The 18,825-nt window shown below is 47.1% G+C and overlaps 1 protein-coding gene across 6 annotated transcripts in view; it reads left to right on the top strand.

Moving 5' to 3' along the window:
• The window catches only part of raraa (retinoic acid receptor, alpha a), a 140,451-nt gene that overhangs the window by 104,012 nt on the left and 17,614 nt on the right, over positions 1-18,825 (top strand). The window contains exon 1 of one of the 6 annotated variants that reach the window (XM_020046777.2): positions 17,905-17,982. The exons of the other annotated variants lie outside the window; for them this stretch is intronic. The gene's annotated coding sequence lies outside the window, so the exon portion shown is untranslated. Of the gene's footprint in view, positions 1-17,904; positions 17,983-18,825 lie in introns of those variants that run through there. 6 annotated transcript variants of the gene reach the window in all.

Below are 18,825 nucleotides of genomic sequence, written 5' to 3'. Positions count from 1 at the left end.
ATTCGGGGTATGTGGAGGCATTCAAGCGTCAGACTGTCAGAAATTGAGCCGGCCTGTTGTAATCACTTCTTTACTTATCTCTACAGATGGTTTGTTCCCAATGTGCTCTGCTTGGCTGGCTACAACACATTGAGAAGAGCTCTAGCTTCTTTCTGTCTTTCTCTTTCTGTCCCACTGTCTCTGTCTGTCTTGGTCTCATCCATACCCTTTCAAAATATGACATGTATAAATTTATTGAGCCATTGAACCAAGGACCTTTATCACCCCAGATTTCATCTACCAGACAGTCTCAATCCCGGAGTCTTTTTTTTTGTCTGCCGGTTCCATGGTTGCATTCTTTAGCATGCTGCCTAGGTGGTAAGCTGGAGCCTGGAAGTCTGTGGTATTATTAATCTTTAATGGTTGGCTGTCCTCAGTTTTTTCCCCTAGTTATTTTACAATGGTTTCCTAGTTAATTTGCTGTCTGTATATGGAGTTTTTACTGGGAAAGTTGGCATATTGCATCAGAAAATTTCACTTAATTCAGTGAACTTGCAGCAGAGTAAAACCATCTCCCACAAATCTTCTGCCTCTGACCCAAGGCAAGATGGCGTCTGCCCGTCCCAATGCCATCTTGTCCTCTTCTGGCGAACCATCATCCTCACACGGTGGATCGGCCAACTGTCTCCACACAATTGAATTCTCTCCTATTTCGAAAGCGGGACATCCGTGCAAAACACTGCCAGTTGCCAAGAATTGGGGCAGAGATTAGCAAGCTAAGAATATTGTCAGTAGTCTTGCCTCTGCCAGAGGAAATAGCATAGTGTACCAATAACAAAGTGACTTTTAATCCCTCTCCAAAATCGTCATTCAAGGAGGTTATTATATGGTTACACTGGATAAAGGAAATTGCTTGTTCATGTTTTGAGAAAATTTGTGGTAATATTGTATAACCGCTTGGCCTATCTACATTATTTATGCTGATGAAAGTGTCTGACTGATATTCTTACACCAGAACCTCGAAATGACTCAGCAGGTCAACCTGTGCCTGAACCCCAAAAAGACACTAGCCATTGAGTCTTTGTGGCCCAGATGATTTCATTGCGGTTACAGAAGCCTGGTCCCTCTTTGCTCTGCCTTCAACATGGCATTGTCTGCGGGAGGATGTTGAAGAGCCCTCCCTGCTCCGGGCTGGGCGGTTCGTCAGAGTAAGATGAGTTCACCCTGCCGCCTGATTCATGAGCTACTCTGGCGAAGTAACTAAAGATCCCTCTGTATCGTCCTCCCGCCTATACTGTCCCTCTTCAGTCAGCCAGGCCCCAGCTGGAGAGAAACCCTGCACTTCTGGATCCAGTCTGCCTTTCCTTGCCCGGCGACCGACTCAGTCCCTGGATCATTTGATATTCATTAGTCCATCTGTCTCTTCACCCACTTTGTCTAGCGTGTGATGTTTTTAAAGGCCACCTGGGAGCTTGAGTCCTTTAACCGGCATCCAAAGCTGTGGAGGTGGGGAGGAGGGATGACTCGTCTCCAGCACTGCTGCCTTCCTCTGGTGATGGATATCACCGAGTCGAGGGGAAGAGAGGCTTGGCTTACAGTGGGACTGTTTACCGCCTCAGTGTGGGGGATTGTTTAGGACAGCTCCCATTACGCAACAAGAGGGAGGCCCTCCAGCATGGTAGAAAGGAATACCAGTGGTTGGTGGATGTGATGCCTGTTGTTTGAATGGCATAGCTGGTGTGAAGTAGTATCAGAGCCTGTCATCGGGGAGGCCTGTCTAACGGTTTCCCTTAAGGCCCGGTGAAGAGAATCTGCCCTAATGTCTTAGAGGACATTGTTGGCGACGTATGCGATGGTAGTAGTTGGGATTTTAGTAGTTGCCCCGGACTGCAGATATTCCTGACTGTTATTGTGCTGAACGACAATGCCTGTCTAAGCAAAAGAGGTCCAAGCAGATTAAATGCACTTGATTCCGTTTCTTATTGGTAAGGAATTATAGTAGCAGACTGCAGATATTGCTGTAGGTTAGCAGTAATGCCAGACGGAGATCTGACATTACCTGAAGACGCATAATGTCAAGGCGACAGCTCACTACTTCATAGTCCGCTTACTGGCTATGGGCCATGGTACGAATACAGCCACTTAAGTGTTTCCCCTTTGAAGACATATCAGGCAAACACTCAGTGTACAGGGAGAGTGAGGAGTAACAGCCCCCTGGTGATTTGAGCCTACAGCTCATAATATTTTGACATTTCAGGCAGACCTCTGAAATATTCAATTGGCTATGACTGTCTTCTCTTCATTGTTTTTCTTTTAATAACTGGCTGTTATCTCGTATCTGGGATGGAAATGCATCTGTGGTGTCTGCACAGCAGGGAGTCAGTGTTGTTTCGGGTAGGAATTTCTCTATAACCTTAAGAAAGCTTTTGTTTTTAGAGTATTCTTAAAAAGTAAGGGCAAAGAAAATCTGTGGACTTCTTGTGTCTTGAATCTCCCGGAAGATATGCTTTTGTCTCTATTTCGCCATCGCACATTACTGTGTTGGAAAACAAACACCTCACTCTTTAACAGTCTCGTCTAACAATGTTCCCACATGACTGAAGTGTTGCCCAACCATAGTCGCACACTGTGCAGAAAGAAGGATTTCTGGTCCGCGTTTACACAGTGTGGTTGATCCATTCCCAAATATGGCATTACTGCTCGCTCTCATACCTTTGTTCACATCATGAGTAATGATAGTGCACGCTACATCAAGGTGGGGAACTGATGCCGCGTTTGGCTTCTAATCGTCACACCGACGATATCAGTCAAATACTCTCACTAAAGCCCCGGCCTCCATTGCTCATCCGAAACACTGAACTGAGAAAGTGGCACCTCGTTTGAACTGTAGTGACCGTAACGGCACAAAGCATCGACTAGTGGAGTTGCAGTGTCTCTCTCTATGACTCCCTGCTGCCTCAATGTAATGCGCGCACGCGCATCGCTCTTTTTGCCCTCATGTCGGGCACGTGAAAAACCTTTGCAGAGAGACTGTTGCACAATAGAGCTGGATTACTCTGTCTGTGCTGTCAGCAGCCTTACTGTGCAGGTTCCACCCTGAGAGACAGGGCAGGGGGGTTGGCGTTCTGAAACCCTCACCCCTCTGGAGCAGTTGGGGGGGGGGGGTTAAATGTCATTTTTGGCTCATGCTCCCCTTCCTTCTTCTTTGAACAAAACCTAGAGACTCGGCTGAAAGTGAGAGGGAGGCAGTGGGGGAGAGTGAGAGCTGAGGCTTTGCTAGGATGACTCATTTTATTTAAGTGCCCTTAGTTTCGACTGATGGATAGTTGGCCTGGATCCAGTTAACTGTGCAAGAGGCCGGTTAGTGACTTGAGTCTGGTACAGAATGACCTATATATCGCCGTCCTATTTAGGGGCGTTAAATGTTTTCCAGTGTCTGCCTTGATCCGTGCCCGCCTCCCCCCTACTCTCCTCATATGGTCTTCTGTGACATAAGGGCCCACAGCCACCCTGAGACCCAAAATACTCCACTGAGACTTTTGATTCCAGCCTTATCATTTTGAGTGCTCTGTACATGGGAGTTTCCCCGTGCGTCACAGTTTGTCTCAGAAACAGGTGATACTGGCATACCATACGTGCTGAGTAAATCAAGAGCCGCTGGCTGGCCACCAATGTGATACCATGCGCTCCGTCTGCATGGCTGCCCATATTCTCTCTTTCACTTGAATTATGGATTGGGTTTAATGCAGCGATTAGGCCCCAGAAACATCCTATTTTCCCACTCCTTACACCTGGTGCAAACATGGCCAGTCCGGTGCCTGCAGCTTAGGGGGCCGGAGCTCCCTGGACCACAGGTGAATGGCAAGTGCAACACCATCTCTGTAGCCGGCGAGTGGTACTCCGCACTGCTCCTCACCTCACATCCACGGCTAAAGCATATAGAAGTAGACCGTGGAGACCAATATAGTTTGGTCGGTGCAGCACTTTTATGCAACCTTATCAATCCCAAACCGTGAAAGAAACCATGAGAGTATGGGTGTTAACCCCAGTATCATGTCCTAGTTCTCATAACAAGGTGGCTACCGAATCATCCCCAGCTTCCAATTACCTCTCTCCTCCCCTCTCCTCCCCCTGTAACTATTCCCCAGGGCATTGAGAAGGTGTTCAGTCAAATTACCTGGTACAATAATGGTCAAATACAACGTTTTGTAGAATAAAAAATCCTCAAAGTCCATTAAGGACGTCTTAGTGGAAAGCCACTAGGATGAGGGCCGGGGTTTTAAAACAGTATGCCGCGTTACACTTGCGTTTCCTGAGAAACTTAAGGTGGGAACTGATGCAGCGTTCTGTGCAAAAAGAACTTAACACACTTGAATGGCACGTGGTTACATCTTTATCTGCGGTACGTACAAAACTGCTGTCACACCACTGTTTCCGTTCTAGGGAGGCCTGGTTTTCAACAGCGCTGCATTTGTGTCATTGCCCTGTGTTCAGTGCACTCCGGCTGCTATTGTATAATTTCCGAAAGCCCATCACGAGCAAAGTCATTTATCATTTTAATTTGCCTGTGAGAATGATTAGCTCAGAAAATCTGATTAGGCTATACCACAGCCTCTGCCATAGAAACAGAGTTTGGCTTTGTGTCTGCGGTTGCGTCTTTACTATGCAGAAAACCGCTTGTCTCTAACTCAGACAGTTCAAAACTGAAGATGTATTTCACAGAAGCACATTTTTCTTTTCTCTCTGGTTCAGAGTGGCAGGGGTACACAAATTAATCATTGTGAGTAAGCTACTATGCGAGCTGGGATTTTTCCTCCCTATATAAACCCTATTAATCTAAAAAGCAAGTTTGTCACAGATAATGGATGATTTGCAGTATGAATCCGAAGCAATGTAAGGAAATTAATTAGTATACATAAAATGAGTGCCACATAATTGTATAGCAAAGTGCCCCACAGTTAAAATAAACAAAAACAACTTGGGAACTTCTGTAGTGACAGAACACTGTCCTCTTCTTTTATATGCCAAAGAAAACCAGGTGTATGAATAGGAATCATGTTCCTCTGACTGTTTGGTGGATGAACAAGAGAAGCTGGGATACCGTGGTAAAGTAGACACCCATAGGCACTCACGGCCCTCTTCACAAGCCTGGTCAATCTGCATTGTGAACTGATTTGTGAAGCAGCCGGGCCTACCCAGTGCCAGCCAATGCCTGACTGCGAGAGGGGCAGCAGAGGCTCCTTAAAGCCACTCCGCACGAGGGCCTTCTGTGGAGTGGCTTAGTAGCTGCCCCAGTGTCCATAATCTTTTTCATGACCAAGCCTTCAACACATCAGAGCAGGACACGCTGCCAACTGTTACCCTAAACTGTATTGTCTTCTCTCAGTCTCTCTCACTCTGAGTTTTCCTGTCAACCCTGTCTTTTCGTAACTCCAAATGGATCCGTATTTGTGAAATTCGATCGTGTAAATGAACACTGCGTTACCTCCAGTCTAGCCTGTGCCAGCCACTTCATAATACAAAAGAGGAGCTAACCAGCTAGTAGCTTACAACAGTACATTTAATGTTCCTTTAATATGCTGTTTAGCTGGCTGTTGTAACACTAATATCGTTATTTGATCACAATTGACAAGTTATAATGGCACAGTAGCTACCTGGTTCTGCACTTAGTCAGCGTGGTGTTGCGATGGCTCGGCTGAGCTTTGCTCTTGGCTGTGCAACACACATGGAGGAGGTTGTTGTGGGAGATGATTGGTCGGTTGACTAAGCTAATGCCTATTGCGCTGCGGGAGTGTCTAGCAACTATTGTCTAATGAAAGCCAGGCTTGACAGATTGTTCCACCTACGGAGCCGGACGTGTCGGGGAAACAAGATTATTAACACCATTAATATTGCACTCGTTCATCTGCATGTCATTATCTTCCATCGGGCTTTGCGTTCGGTGACTGGCTGTCCGTCTGTCTGACTCTGTAGCTTAGGACGGAAACCCTGTTTTGACTGCAATAACCTGTCTGCATTCTATCCACTTCTGTTGTATCTCTGCCACTGTTTGTGACAATCCTCCCCTCTATAAATAACCCATTGGAGCGGCCTGCATTATGAATGGACCACTTAGCTTAATGGACAGTGAACTGGGAACGGCTGGGTCGCACAGTTGTCGCGGGCTACACACACAGGACCAACAGTAAACGCACAAGACCCATGGTAAACGCGTTGCCGCAGGGGCCCCGGGGTCAGATGTTGGGGTCAGGGTTAGGTGGTGGCAGGTGAACAGGTTAACATGATTCTTTAGCTGCTAGCTCCATTGATTTTTAAATGAATTATAAATGGATCGCCCCACCAGAACCAAAAATGAGCTTGTTTTTTTGTGTGCTGCTGTTTGTAAACACAGAAGCCTCAACATGGTTCCCACTAGTATCATGTGTATATCATGAAGGGTCAGTCATTACATCCACCAATATGTCTTGGAATTTCGCAGTCAGGTTCATTGACACCACTCTGTTATCGTTCCAGTCAAGAATTTGAGCTACTGATGCACACTAATGTTATAAACACATTGTGATATTCTAATCAGTGTAGTGATATAGATTTGTGGGTGTGGGTGTGTTCCGGCCGTGATTACATTGCACCCCGCAGGCTGTGTGTGGAAAGGGATTTATGCAGGAAATTAGGGTCTGCAGAGGGAGGGACCAGCTTGTCTGTTTCATGTGTGCACACTCTCACACACACACACACACACACACACCCACGACTAGGAAAAACAGAACACACACTGACAGGGGAGGCTCAAGATGTCCTTCATTAAATTGTAGCCCCATCCCTGGTGTGATTTCCCCCATGCCGACAGCGCTCTGCCAATCAGCCTGTAAGCCTCAGTATAGTTCCTGGCTTCCCTTCTGCCCAGGGCGCAAATGGGCCCCTAGACCCCGTGTAGTCCACTCCTTTACACCAGGGCCTGTGGGAATAGGGTGCAATTTTGGACGCTATCTGTTTTGTGCATTAGCGCCCAGTCCTAGACAAATGAGTCTGCTTCTCAGGCCCGTCCTCCCTCGCTCGGCCCAAATCCGCCACTAAGGAGCCCCCTGACTCTGCCCGGCAGACGGCTGAGTCAAATGTGTGTCATCCGTCATCATTAGTGGGAATGAGAGGGAGGCTGATCTGAGGGACCGAGGCAGAGCTACTCCCGTCATCCTCCTCGGTGACATAGCCTGGAGCCAGAGTCCAAATGGAGCCCTGCTGCCAGCCCCGTGCCCACTGTCCTAGGTGTGGTCCCCAAACCCCCGTACCGCGCCGCTCCTGCTTACATGTCCGTCGTTTCAGCCTGCGCTTCTCATCCAGAGCCGCTTACAGTTACCGCAGTCGCGAGACGAAGCCTCGCTTCCCTGTACTGAAACGGGGCTTCGGCAGGCGAAACATGTCGCTCCAGTGCGCGTGTGCTTGGCTGGTGACGGGCGCGGCACAGGATGGCTGTGACATTCCATTAGCAGAGGCCTTTTGACTACGACAAATATGTCAGCTGTCTCCCAAGGGTCTTTAGCCCGAGTTAACCCCTTCTAGCGACCTACTGACCTGTCAACCTCTCGACCCCAGTACCACCCGGCTGACTGGCAGCCACATGCTGGGCCTGGCGAGGCGGGATAATGGTGCGGTCGTCGTGCCACTCGGCTAGTCTGCTGTGGAACTTGGCATGCTTTAAGCCTGAACTTGCACCTAACATTGTACTTGAGGTAATTTACGAAGGGAGCGTTTCTCTCCTGTACACAGTCCTGGAATGTGAACTATTATCTAGCCGTGACATGCGAGGAGGTAACGCCTACGCGAATGGCGGTTGGAATGGCTTTAGTCTAATCAGGCCCCGGGACAGGCTTTAAATCATGCTGACAAAGCAGTTTGGGAAGTGTTGCGGTTATATGCGTCGGGGACGGAAGCGAAGATGACCCGGTCGTGGCGCTTAACGAGTGTCAGTTTGACATGAGCACGATCTCGCGCGCACGTCCGTACTCACGCACAAACATACTCGCGCCCACTCCCAACCTCGTATCCAGTGTCGTGCCAGGCTGAAATGTAGCAGTTGAGGAGATCTAATAGTCTTAATCCCGTTCCCCCGTGATTGACTATTGTCTCCCACACAGAGGGAGATAAAGAGAGAACGAGAGAGAGAGAGAGAGAGAGAGAGAGAGAGAGAGAGAGCGAGAGCGAGAGCGAGGGGCGGAGAGTTTTAGTTTAACATGACAAAGCCTGGTTTCAGCAACCCGCTCCTTTTTCTCCTGACTCTCTTTTCTCTCAGTCCCTTGTTGGCCGAGCCCCCTCCCAACCCTGCCCCGGCTCAATGGTTCCACTTCAACTCCCTAATGCAAATAGCCCTTTGGCCCCTGTGTATGTATTTATTGGCCGCTTCCTCCGGTGGTGAATATGCGCTTAAGAACAGAAGGCCAAATCACTGCCAGTAACAATGGATTAGGCCCTATAAATGAGCTGATAACCTCTGTGTTTAGAGCAGAGCAAACACTGGTATGTTTGAGCGCCTGTCTGCCCTCACAGACTTGGGCCCACCTGTGACTGTGGGCTAATGCACTTTATTAACCTTGGTTCAGATGACTCAGCTAAAGAATGTGGGTGTACCTTTCACGGCATTTCAAATACCTAGAGCTCTATTGGACAATGCGAGTTCTTTGACAGATGTCTTGACAAGTGCTTTGATATTAGGATCCAGTAACCTGAATACTTAAAGCTGACATACTTCATTTGAACAATAACAAAGGGTTCAGTCCACCTGTGCTTTGGAGAAAAAAGCAGAAGAATTGTTCTGGAACTATTTGTAAATTCATAAAGCCGTGAAAGCAAGGACTTACCATCCGTGTTGAACATCTTCCAGTTTCAACCATGTTATTTGTCGGTTAGTTACATTGGAGTAAAACACTTGTATTTTAGGATTCCGAATGGGTCTGACAGTTGGAATTAGGTCATGGGGCAAATTTAAACTGTATTCTTCAAGAATCTATGGGTGAATTATTAATGCGACTAGAAGTTCGAACTTAATGTTGCTGTTTCTCTCGCGTGCCGACTGCAACATTCAGAGCCAGTGCAACCTCACTGAGGGCATCTTCAGCCTTGACCTTGGCAACATTACCATGCTATGCCTCATGTCTGCTGGCACAGGCTTTGTGTATCTGCAGCTGCACATGAGAGCGCGTGTGTGTGTGTCTGTGTGAGAGAGACACCCAGCCTTAAATAATTCAGCAGTTAACGCATTCTTTAAAATGGGTGATCATCTCAAAGTTTGGTGCTATACTTTCACTGTCGCCATTTTTAAGATGCTTTGATACGAAATCAGCCTTATTCATGGTTTTGCATGCTGATGGTCTTTGTGGGTGTTGCTGTCTCACCACACTTGCTAGTGGAAGGTCATCCACGGCTGAAGTGTGTCAAGATATGAGGCAGTACAGGCCAGGGGGTTGTCAGTAAAGAGGCTGTAGTCGTGCAAATGCACCGCACACACACACACTGACACATACACACACTGCTTCTAAATCAAGCACGTAGGCATTTGTGGCTTTATTTTGAACCTTTTTGAAACGTTTGCCTTTCATGTCACAGATCCACAGTCCTTAAGATGTCTTCCCTCTCAGATTATCATGCCTCTTCCTCTTTCTGCAGTAGACTGTATGTGGGTCAACTCCATGGTTTTACACTGTGGCTTGGGCCCCAAATTACACCAGGTTCCCTTTTAGTGCACTACTTTTGACCAAGGCCTACTGGGCTTTAATCAGAAATAATGCCCAGTGGAAGGAATAGGGGGCATTTTGGGATGCATGGTAATGTCTTCTATAGAAAGACTAATGAAAGTGAAACACTGAGTAAACCCACCGCCGTTCTGTGCAATGTAACAGAGCAAAATGAACGGCCCTGAGACTTGTCTTTTTTTCGCAGTAGGATCAGGGCCTACTATTAAACAAGTATAGCCCTGTGACCAGCCTTGCTGTGTTTCCGTCAAAGCTGCACCAAGACTTGACCGCCGTGCGTGGTGCAAATGTCTCCACTCACACACCTCCGTGCGCCCTTGGCATCCGCTGGTACGGCTGCCGTCAGCCGCCTCTCTCAGCCTCTCCCTGTGGGCTGCTGTTGTCACCGCACTGTCCCCTGCCATCAGCTCATGCCAAATGTCTCAAGTCACCCCAGGCAGGCGCCGGTACACATGACCCCAGCGTCAGTGAGCGGCCCCGGACAGCTGTTGGGTTGAGTTACCACACAAAGACATTCGGCCAGGGAAAGTAGTCTGGCCACACGGAGTAGTAGTCCTCGGCTATCTGCCCAGTTTGACCTCCCGTAATCTGGGTCAGTGAACTGTTTGTAGACTGTTAGCTGAGAGGATGTAGTCAGCTCCACGTTATAGAGGATCTCCACTTGAAGGTCTGCTCTTACAGCTGAAGAGTTCTTCAGATGTGGTGGACACAAAGCTATTTGCAAAATGGAAGCAGTCTGTTGAATTGTTGTTGATGGGTTCAAAATGTGATCCAAATGTGGTCCAAACAGTCCTAAAGCTGCAACAGCTGAAGGGCCTCTGCTCCAGCAGACTGGACAAAGTTGTCTTACCATCAGGTCAGATGAACACTGTAAACTCTGTACATGGTTGTATGCTGAATGTCTCTCTCTCTCTCCGGTGACTTCGGCTTTACCACCTGCTCCTCTATCCTCTCCTTTCTCCTTTCATGTATCATCTCTATTGTCTGCCTCCTTTATACTCTCCTTCATACTCGGTCTGGCCACATATGGTCAAAGTCAACTCCATTAGCCGTAGTAGCACCAAGCGATAGACTGCTAGCTGAAATCTTTAGCAATTTCACAATTCCACAAAGTTATTTTGGGCCCCTGTAAAGGGGCTAGGAACACGAAGGGGAACTTAAGCAGGGTCTGAGTATCCGCGACCCTTGGCTGATTCAAACCAGACCTGGTAGATAAGAAAAAACCCAAAAAGAAACTCAAACCCTCTCCCGCTTCACCACATGTAAAGACAACATACATTATACCCCTAATATGCAGCCTGCCGTGTTTACCCCATTTCAGGCCCTATACAAACACTGCCATTTCCTGCAGTAGAGGAGTGGTACTGGCTGAGCCAGGAACGGGGCCTCTTGCTCTCCCTCCTTCTCCTGGGGCTCTCATCCATCAAGGGGTGCCTGTGGGTTGGACTGTGTGTTTGACTTACGATGTTGCTCTTGAGTAAAGATTGGAGAGTTATTGCGCACAAATGCAAAGCGCTATTCATCACTTTGTGTGGGGCAAGTTAAATGGATGGATGCTATAATTGTTTTTGAGTGTTAGCTTTGCTGAGGACCTGAAAGCTTACCTCTCCGTCTGTTCTTCCCCAATTGCAAACAGACAAGTGCTAGGACCTAATTTCTCTGAGTACCCCGATCCTAACAGGACCTGGGTGCGATACATCTCACTCAACCAATAGTATTAAAACGGGATTAAATGGAAAGGCTCGATCTGATCTGAAAACCAATAATCTCTTTTCAATCTGTCTGGGAGGAGGGGGTGTTCCAGGGCTTCTGGGAGCTGGCAGGGCTGGTGAGTCTGGGAAGGGGTCGTCAGTGGCGTGACTCTGGCAAGTCAGTTCCCATAAACCCAGTTGGAGAGGCTGAGTCTCATGGCGACTGACAGGGGCTGTCGCTGGGCACGCGTGTCTGAGACAGACAGGAAGTCGGGCTCACTGCAGACAAGCACCAGCTATGTGGGTGTGTATGTGTGTGCTGGGGGAGGATATCCACACGATCGAGTGGGGGGGGGGGGGGGTGGAGGCAGGCTCAGCGAGGCAGACTCACAAGAAGCCTGCAGATACACAGACACATTAAGGCACCAGTCATGCCAGTGAGCACACGCACAGAGCGCTGCACAGTCATGCACAGTGGGACGACGGACCAGTTGGTGGGCAGACCCGTTTGCCGCTAGACACAACGGAGATCAGAGATATTCGCTGGCCGAGGGGGGGGAGAAGGAGGAAAGAGGAACAGACGGTTTTCTGACACAGCCCGGCAGTGGTGGAGGCGGGAGGCGCGAGAGACAGAAGGAGCAGCAGACGAGCTGGGGTTAATCGGAGCGAGTGTGAGGCGTGAGCCTCCGTCCTCTGCCACTCTCCTGGGCAAACCCTCTCTGGCTCCCCCCTCTGCCACGTCGCCCTGCGTGTTTTGTGCTGATGATATTGATCTGTAAGGAATTGGCGTCCGAGTTGTTAGGTTGAATGGCAGGATATCCCTGTGAGGTAGGAAATCAACCCATTTCCCCCCCAGCAGTAGAACGCTGACAAAGCATCCTCCGGTGTTTTCCCTGCTTGCCCACCTTTCGTAGACCAAAACCAGAAACAACCCAACTGCGTTGTTTAGCATCCATCCTCCATTGCTCTGTTTCTCTCCTCTAACCAATAATACACTTAACTACAGATCCGAGGTCTCTGAATGCGATGCCTGCCTGGTCTGCTGAGAACTCTGATACTGTTGACTAGAACTGTACTCCCCTCGGCGATACCAGACACCCCTGAACACTTTCAGTTCTCAGTCACGTTCTCCGTTCATTATTTTGGTCGGACATAAAAGAGCTGCTAATATGTCTGTCTGTGCCTGACAGCCTGTGGCATGGCAGTCTGGTGGTCTGGTCTGAAGTAGTGTCTGGAGACAACAGAGACATGGGTGTGTGTGTGTGTGTGTGTGTGTGTGTGTGTGTGTAATCTAATAGAAAACATGGTTGAAACACTGAAGCCTGTGACAGCTTGTGAAGGATGGTACACTGGAAGACCCCGTGAATGCCCCCTGAACCCCGCCTGACGACCGCTAGCCCCACCAGGCCGTAGGCTAACGTAGTTAACATTCCCCTAATGACGATGAAATCTCATTAATATGCTTTACAGCCGGGCCCTATCACCCATGGGGATGACGTTAATCAAATCTCCCTGGCTATAGGCCCAGACCTGGACCTTCCACAGACCAGTAATAGGTCAACGAACAAGGCCTGCTTTGAGCCACTCAGACTTAGCTTCACCAAAGTATTCCTGTCTGTATGGCTGCATTTATGTAGACGGGCTGTCAATCTGTCTCCACTCAAACCAATGACAGAGGAGTCAGCCGGACTGGTTATCAACCCAGTGCTGGTTTATGATAAGCTTTCTATGTCACCTATCGTTTTGCGGTTTTAATGGATGTGATATTCCTATGCTTTGAGTCATCTCTTTGTTTCGGCTGTTCTGCGTTATCTTCAGTGTAGGTGAGTGTTGATGGTATGCCAGCGACTGCAGAAGTGCACCTCAGACAAAAAGCGACCTTATGAGATTAAACATGTTTTGGCTGCTGACCAACACAACACACACTGTTTTTAAAATGCTTGTCTGGGAATGTGAACATCAAAGCGAATTCGGAGAAATGAAAGAGTTGTTGTGTCACGAACACCGTGGAGACAAGGATATTTACTGAGGTTGGGAATTCCGGTGGAACTGGAACTCGCCTTTGCTCTCTGTCTAGACCGCTATGGCTGTTAGCGCTGCCCAGAGCTGCTCTACTGACGGTGGTGTTGTGGTGGAGCTGGCGGAGCCCTGTGAGCTCGGCTCACTGAGTCAGCCGTCTCCGTCCCTCTGTCCCACAGGCCCAGCATTGTTCTGCTCTCCCCAGCTCTGCTCCACGCTCCAGAACTGTGCCATTGTGCTTAATTACACTAGCCAGTTCCCTCGCAGAATCTTGTCCTTGTGTCCCAGATTTTTCTCTCTTTTATTTTTTTCCCTCGTGCGCTCTCATTAAGTTGGTGGGTGGCGGGCACTCTGTGGATAACTGAAAGGCTGTTGCTCTTGTGTATATGTGTACTTAGCTTGTGTGTGTGTGCTGTATATCTTTGTGTGCGTGTTTGTATGCATAGGTTTAATGAAGGCCGCTTAAATAGTAATGAAGTTCCCGGTAATAATGCTGGCTTCTAATAGCTTAGCATCAGAGAGCACGAGAGGGGAAGGGGAAAAGGCGAATGGGTTTTTGCTAATGAGAGAAAATGTGGTGCATTACGTAAAGCGTGCTCTATTTAGGTTTAATTGGTTTGACATGAGCGCAATGACTGCCAGCCAGAGCCAATGGCATTGGCAAATACTGAACACTGATGACAACAACAAAGGGGAAATGAAAGAAAAAGATTGCCTCTCCATCTCTCAACCCTTCATCCAACCCCCAGAAAAAAGAAACAGAGCGTGCTCGCAGTGCATCTCTCCTTAACTGCCTCTGAGCAATTAATTACCGTCTGGTTGATAAATGGTGAAGTTTTGTTTACTAGCGTGTGACCTGTTCACTGATCCACATCCTGATGGGAAGAAAAGTCTCTGAGCTTGGAGTGAATAGCAGACCCTGAGCCCGCTCGTTTCTTTTCGTCTCTCATCGTCGGTTAAAACGAATAGCAGCCCCTGGTTGCATTAATGCCGACTTTAGTGCGTTTACTGTGTTTCAATGCTCTAAGCTTGTTGTCTGGGTACACTAAACAAATACATCACCCGGTTAATACTGTTTACGGCACATATGCACAGCGTGATGAATAAGACTTGATAAATGGCAGACCTCTTCTTTTATGACTTGGGCACACATACCATTAGGTTTTTCCTCCTCTGCCCCATCTATCACACATTCTCTCGTCCTCCGTCTCTCTCCCTGTCAGCATCATAGTATAGGGCCTCGGCAGTGAGTAAGGCTGCGTAAACACAGTGTCTCTGCAGCCAGTCAGCCTGGTTGCCTAGAACAGATTATATTCAGCTGTACTCAGTATTTGACTACCAGACCCTCTGCAATGTATGTGTCATGTAGCCTCACATTAGCTGCCTTCTGTATAGGTGAGTCCTTTAGTAGTTGGCCTACGTTTACTTAAGCCTGTATCGCCTTGGGCTTTGAACCCGAGTGATTTTATGGGTAGTTTTTCATGGCTGAATAGAAAGAGCCTTTTAAAAGAACCAAGTGAGGGAGACATGTAGATGTGTAGAAGTGGAATCCCCAAGGGAGGAGTTGAAAGATCACCTTTAATTTCCACTATAAATGTATTTTAATGGGAACAGGCCGATCACTGGCTTTGAAGTTGTTCTGCTTTGTGTTTACTCACACACAAAGCCCCCAGGAGGACATATATATAATAAAGTTTTCCTAAGACATTTTCCATACACCAGCAGTGTGGTTGGTGCCCTGCTGAGACAGGGTCCTGTCTCAGTAGTTTTGTGGAATTCAGTAGAATCCCATGAGATGTGTATGGTTGCTGGTAGATTAAGGGAGGTATGAGTATAATGAAGAGGGCTAATGAGGGAGACCCCCCTTGTTGTACAGTAGCTAGTTAGCCGCCAGATACAGAGGCTAAATAAGCTTCAGTTTGTTCTCAATGCTAAATCCTTAAGATGCCACATGTCCTCCCAAGATAAATGAGTTATAGAGAACAGTATGTTGCAGTATGTTCACTAGTAACTGTCCTAGTGTAGTAACTTCCCTAGTAACTGTCCTAGTGTAACAACCCTCCTGGTAACTCTCCTAGTGTAGCAACCTTCCTAGTAACTGCCATAGTCTAGTAACCTTTCTAGTGTAGCCTTTTTAAAAACTTACGCTGTTTTAGTTTTAAATGAGGGACAGACCTGGGATTGTGTCATGATGTTCTGACTCTGATTATTGTTGCTGCGTGTAATATTAGCTTCATTGCTATTGTCGTTACACTGAGCCCTGATATGCTATCAGGGTATCTGAATCCCAAGTGGATATAGTACATGTTTGCCTCCTGATATGGGAATTTGAGGTTTATTTTAATATAACATTTTTGAGATTTTTCTCCAGCAGGGAGTTTATTGCTGTTCGTCAGTCTGGTTTATTTTGGTTGTCTAAAACAGAATATCAATGTTTTTTTTGGGGCGGGAGCATGCGCAGAGATCAGCATGCTGAAATGTGGATATACTGTAGACTGACACATTAACGAGGGGGGGGGGGTGTATGTAAATGACAGAGAAATAGGAACAGTGTTTATTTGGATGATGGATGTAAGTTTGATTGTGTCTGTGTATGCTAGTCAGTGAGAGAGTTGGACTGTGTGCGCGCACGCACGCTGCCTGCGTGTTTCCGTCCAGAACGGATCTCTGCGGCCTCACGTGGCGGCAGTTCCCAGCTGTACTGAAGGCTTGGTGAACCCGTGAGCCTTGTGTTAAATATACAGTATCTCACAAAAGTGAGTACACCCCTCACATGTTTGCAAATGTTTGATTATATCTTTTCATGTGACAACACTGAAGAAATGAAACTTTGCAACAATGTAGTAGTGATTGTACTGCTTGTATAACAGTGTACATTTGTTGTCCCCTCAAAACACACAGCCATTAATGTCTAAACTGCTGGCAACAAAAGTGAGTACACCCCTAAGTGAAAATGTCCAAATTGGGCCCAACGTGTCAATATTTTGTGTGGCCACCATTATTTTCCAGCACTGCCTTAACCCTCTTGGGCGTGGAGTTCACCAGAGCGTCACAGGTTGCCACTGGAGTCCTCTTCCACTCCTCCATGATGTTAGAGACCTTGCACTTCTCCACCTTCCGTTTGAGGATGCCCCCTAGATGCTCAATAGGGTTTAGGTCTGGAGACTTGGCCAGTCCATCACCTTTACCCTCAGCTTCTTTAGCAAGGTAGTGGTCGACTTGGAACTGGGTTTGGGGTCGTTATCATGTTGGAATACTGCCCTGCGGCCCAGGGAGGGGGATCATGCTCTGCTTAAGTATGTCACAGTACATGTTTGCATTCATGGTTCCCACAATGAACTGTAGCTCTCCAGTGCCGGCAGCACTCATGCAGCCCCAGACCATGACACTTCCACCACCATGCTTGACTGTAGGCAAGACATACTTGTCTTTGTACTCCACCTGGTTGCCGCCACACACGCTTGACACCATCTGAACCAAATATTGTTTATCTTTGTCTCATCAGACCACAGGTCGTGGTTCCAGTAATCCATGTCCTTAATCTGCTTGTCTTCAGCAAACTTTTTGTGGGCTTTCTTGTGCATCTTCTTTAGAAGAGGCTTCCTTCTGGGACAACAGCCATGCAGACCAATTTGATGCAATGTACGGCATATGATCTGAGCACTGACAGGCTTTATATGATCTTTATTTAGAGCAACAATTCTTTTTTTTCAGTTCCTCAGAGAGTTCTTTGCCATGAGGTGCCATGTTGAACTTCCAGTGACCAGTATGAGGGAGTGTGAGAGCGATAACACCAAATTTAACACACCTGCTCCCCATTCACACCTGAGACCTTGTAACACTAACGAGTCACATGACACAGGGGAGGGAAAATGGCTAATTGAGCCCAATAAAATTAAATATTTGCAAAAATGTGAGGGGTGTATTGTATACAGTATACTGTAGATCACTTATTTACACACGAGTGCCGTCCGGGCCTCTGGGCAGCTCCGAGATCTCGATGTCACAATCCCTATTTCGAAAGCTGACGGGTGGGTGCATGCATATTACACACATGTTTTATAATAATTAGAGGTGTGTGTGTGTGTGCACGTGCGTGCATGTGTGCGCTGTGAAACATACAGTATTATAAGCAAAGTCCTCCCTGCCTGTTACCTCTCCCCAACAGCATGTTTCTTACCCCTCCCCCCACAAACACACACACCAGCTCTCGCCTTCCAAGACAGTCTGTTCTGTTTACTATACATTATAACCTCCAGATGCCATTTCCTGGGATTAACAGCTGACTGCTACTGCTCGCCGGGTCCCCTTTATAGCTTATCCATCTCACAAATAATCATCTTAGTTCTTGTATCAAGCCGTCTGATTATCTCAGTTAATTCTCTCGTTGAGTGTTTTTAGCCTTGTTAGATTTCTGGCCCAGGGAGGGAGAGAAGCCTTACTTTCCCACAGCACAGTCACTACATATCTCTTTGCAGTGCTTCAGTCATGGACAATGTTCCCTTGAGTGAGAGGGAGTAAGAAGGCCAGGAAAGTCACTCAATAAAAGGGTGAGAGAATGCCTTCAGTTGTCAATGTCCACCTTCACCTTAGCTTCGGTCACCTTCCCTTTTCTGTCCAAACGTGTCGTCAGCACTCTTTGACCTGTACACCCTTGGTGGCTGTTTACACCAGAACTCATGTGCAGCATAGTAATGGTTGCTTATCCAGAAGAGCTTTATTCCTCACTAGATGCACTGTTCATTTGCACAGCTTGGACAGAATACATTTATTGAGTTATTATTACAGCACAAAAGCATTGGAAATGCTTCGTAAGTTGATTCCAATTCTATGAACGTAATGTGTTTACACAACAGAGAACCAAATAACATTACTAGCGGAGTATTTCTGCTATTGCGTCATGCGTAAAGGATGACCAGCCTTGGTATAAGTGACGTGCAAAAATTAATGTTAAAGTTTTTTGCTAGTCAGCTGACCAAATGAACGGTAAACAAGTAAACTTGTTAAAGTTACACTAGCTATTGCATTCAAATAACGTTAGCTAATTAATTCAAGACTCAACATTAGCTACTGGTGTAACGCTCACGTTCATGTAGTTTGCTAGGTAGCCAATAAAGTGCAAATGATAGGCAACAGAATGTCCTCCCAACAGAGGTGAAATCTTTAACGTTAGCAGAGTTGACGTTACTTTTGTTAAACCTAGCTACCATAATTTAAAAACCAAATACGGGCGAGTATTCTGTTATATATTAATTGTTACCATACTAAGAACGTTAGTTATCTAATTGCATTCGCACTGACGTTGTTACACAAAAATATAACTACATAAATAAACTTAAACATTAGCGTTAGCCATCTTTTACTGAAACAAAGAGCATTAGGCAAGGACTTTT

This window comes from Esox lucius, chromosome 5 (assembly GCF_011004845.1).
Source record: "Esox lucius isolate fEsoLuc1 chromosome 5, fEsoLuc1.pri, whole genome shotgun sequence".
Taxonomy (NCBI): domain Eukaryota; kingdom Metazoa; phylum Chordata; class Actinopteri; order Esociformes; family Esocidae; genus Esox; species Esox lucius.
Note: the sequence above shows the minus strand (reverse complement) of the source record. Positions and strands in the feature narration are given on the sequence as shown.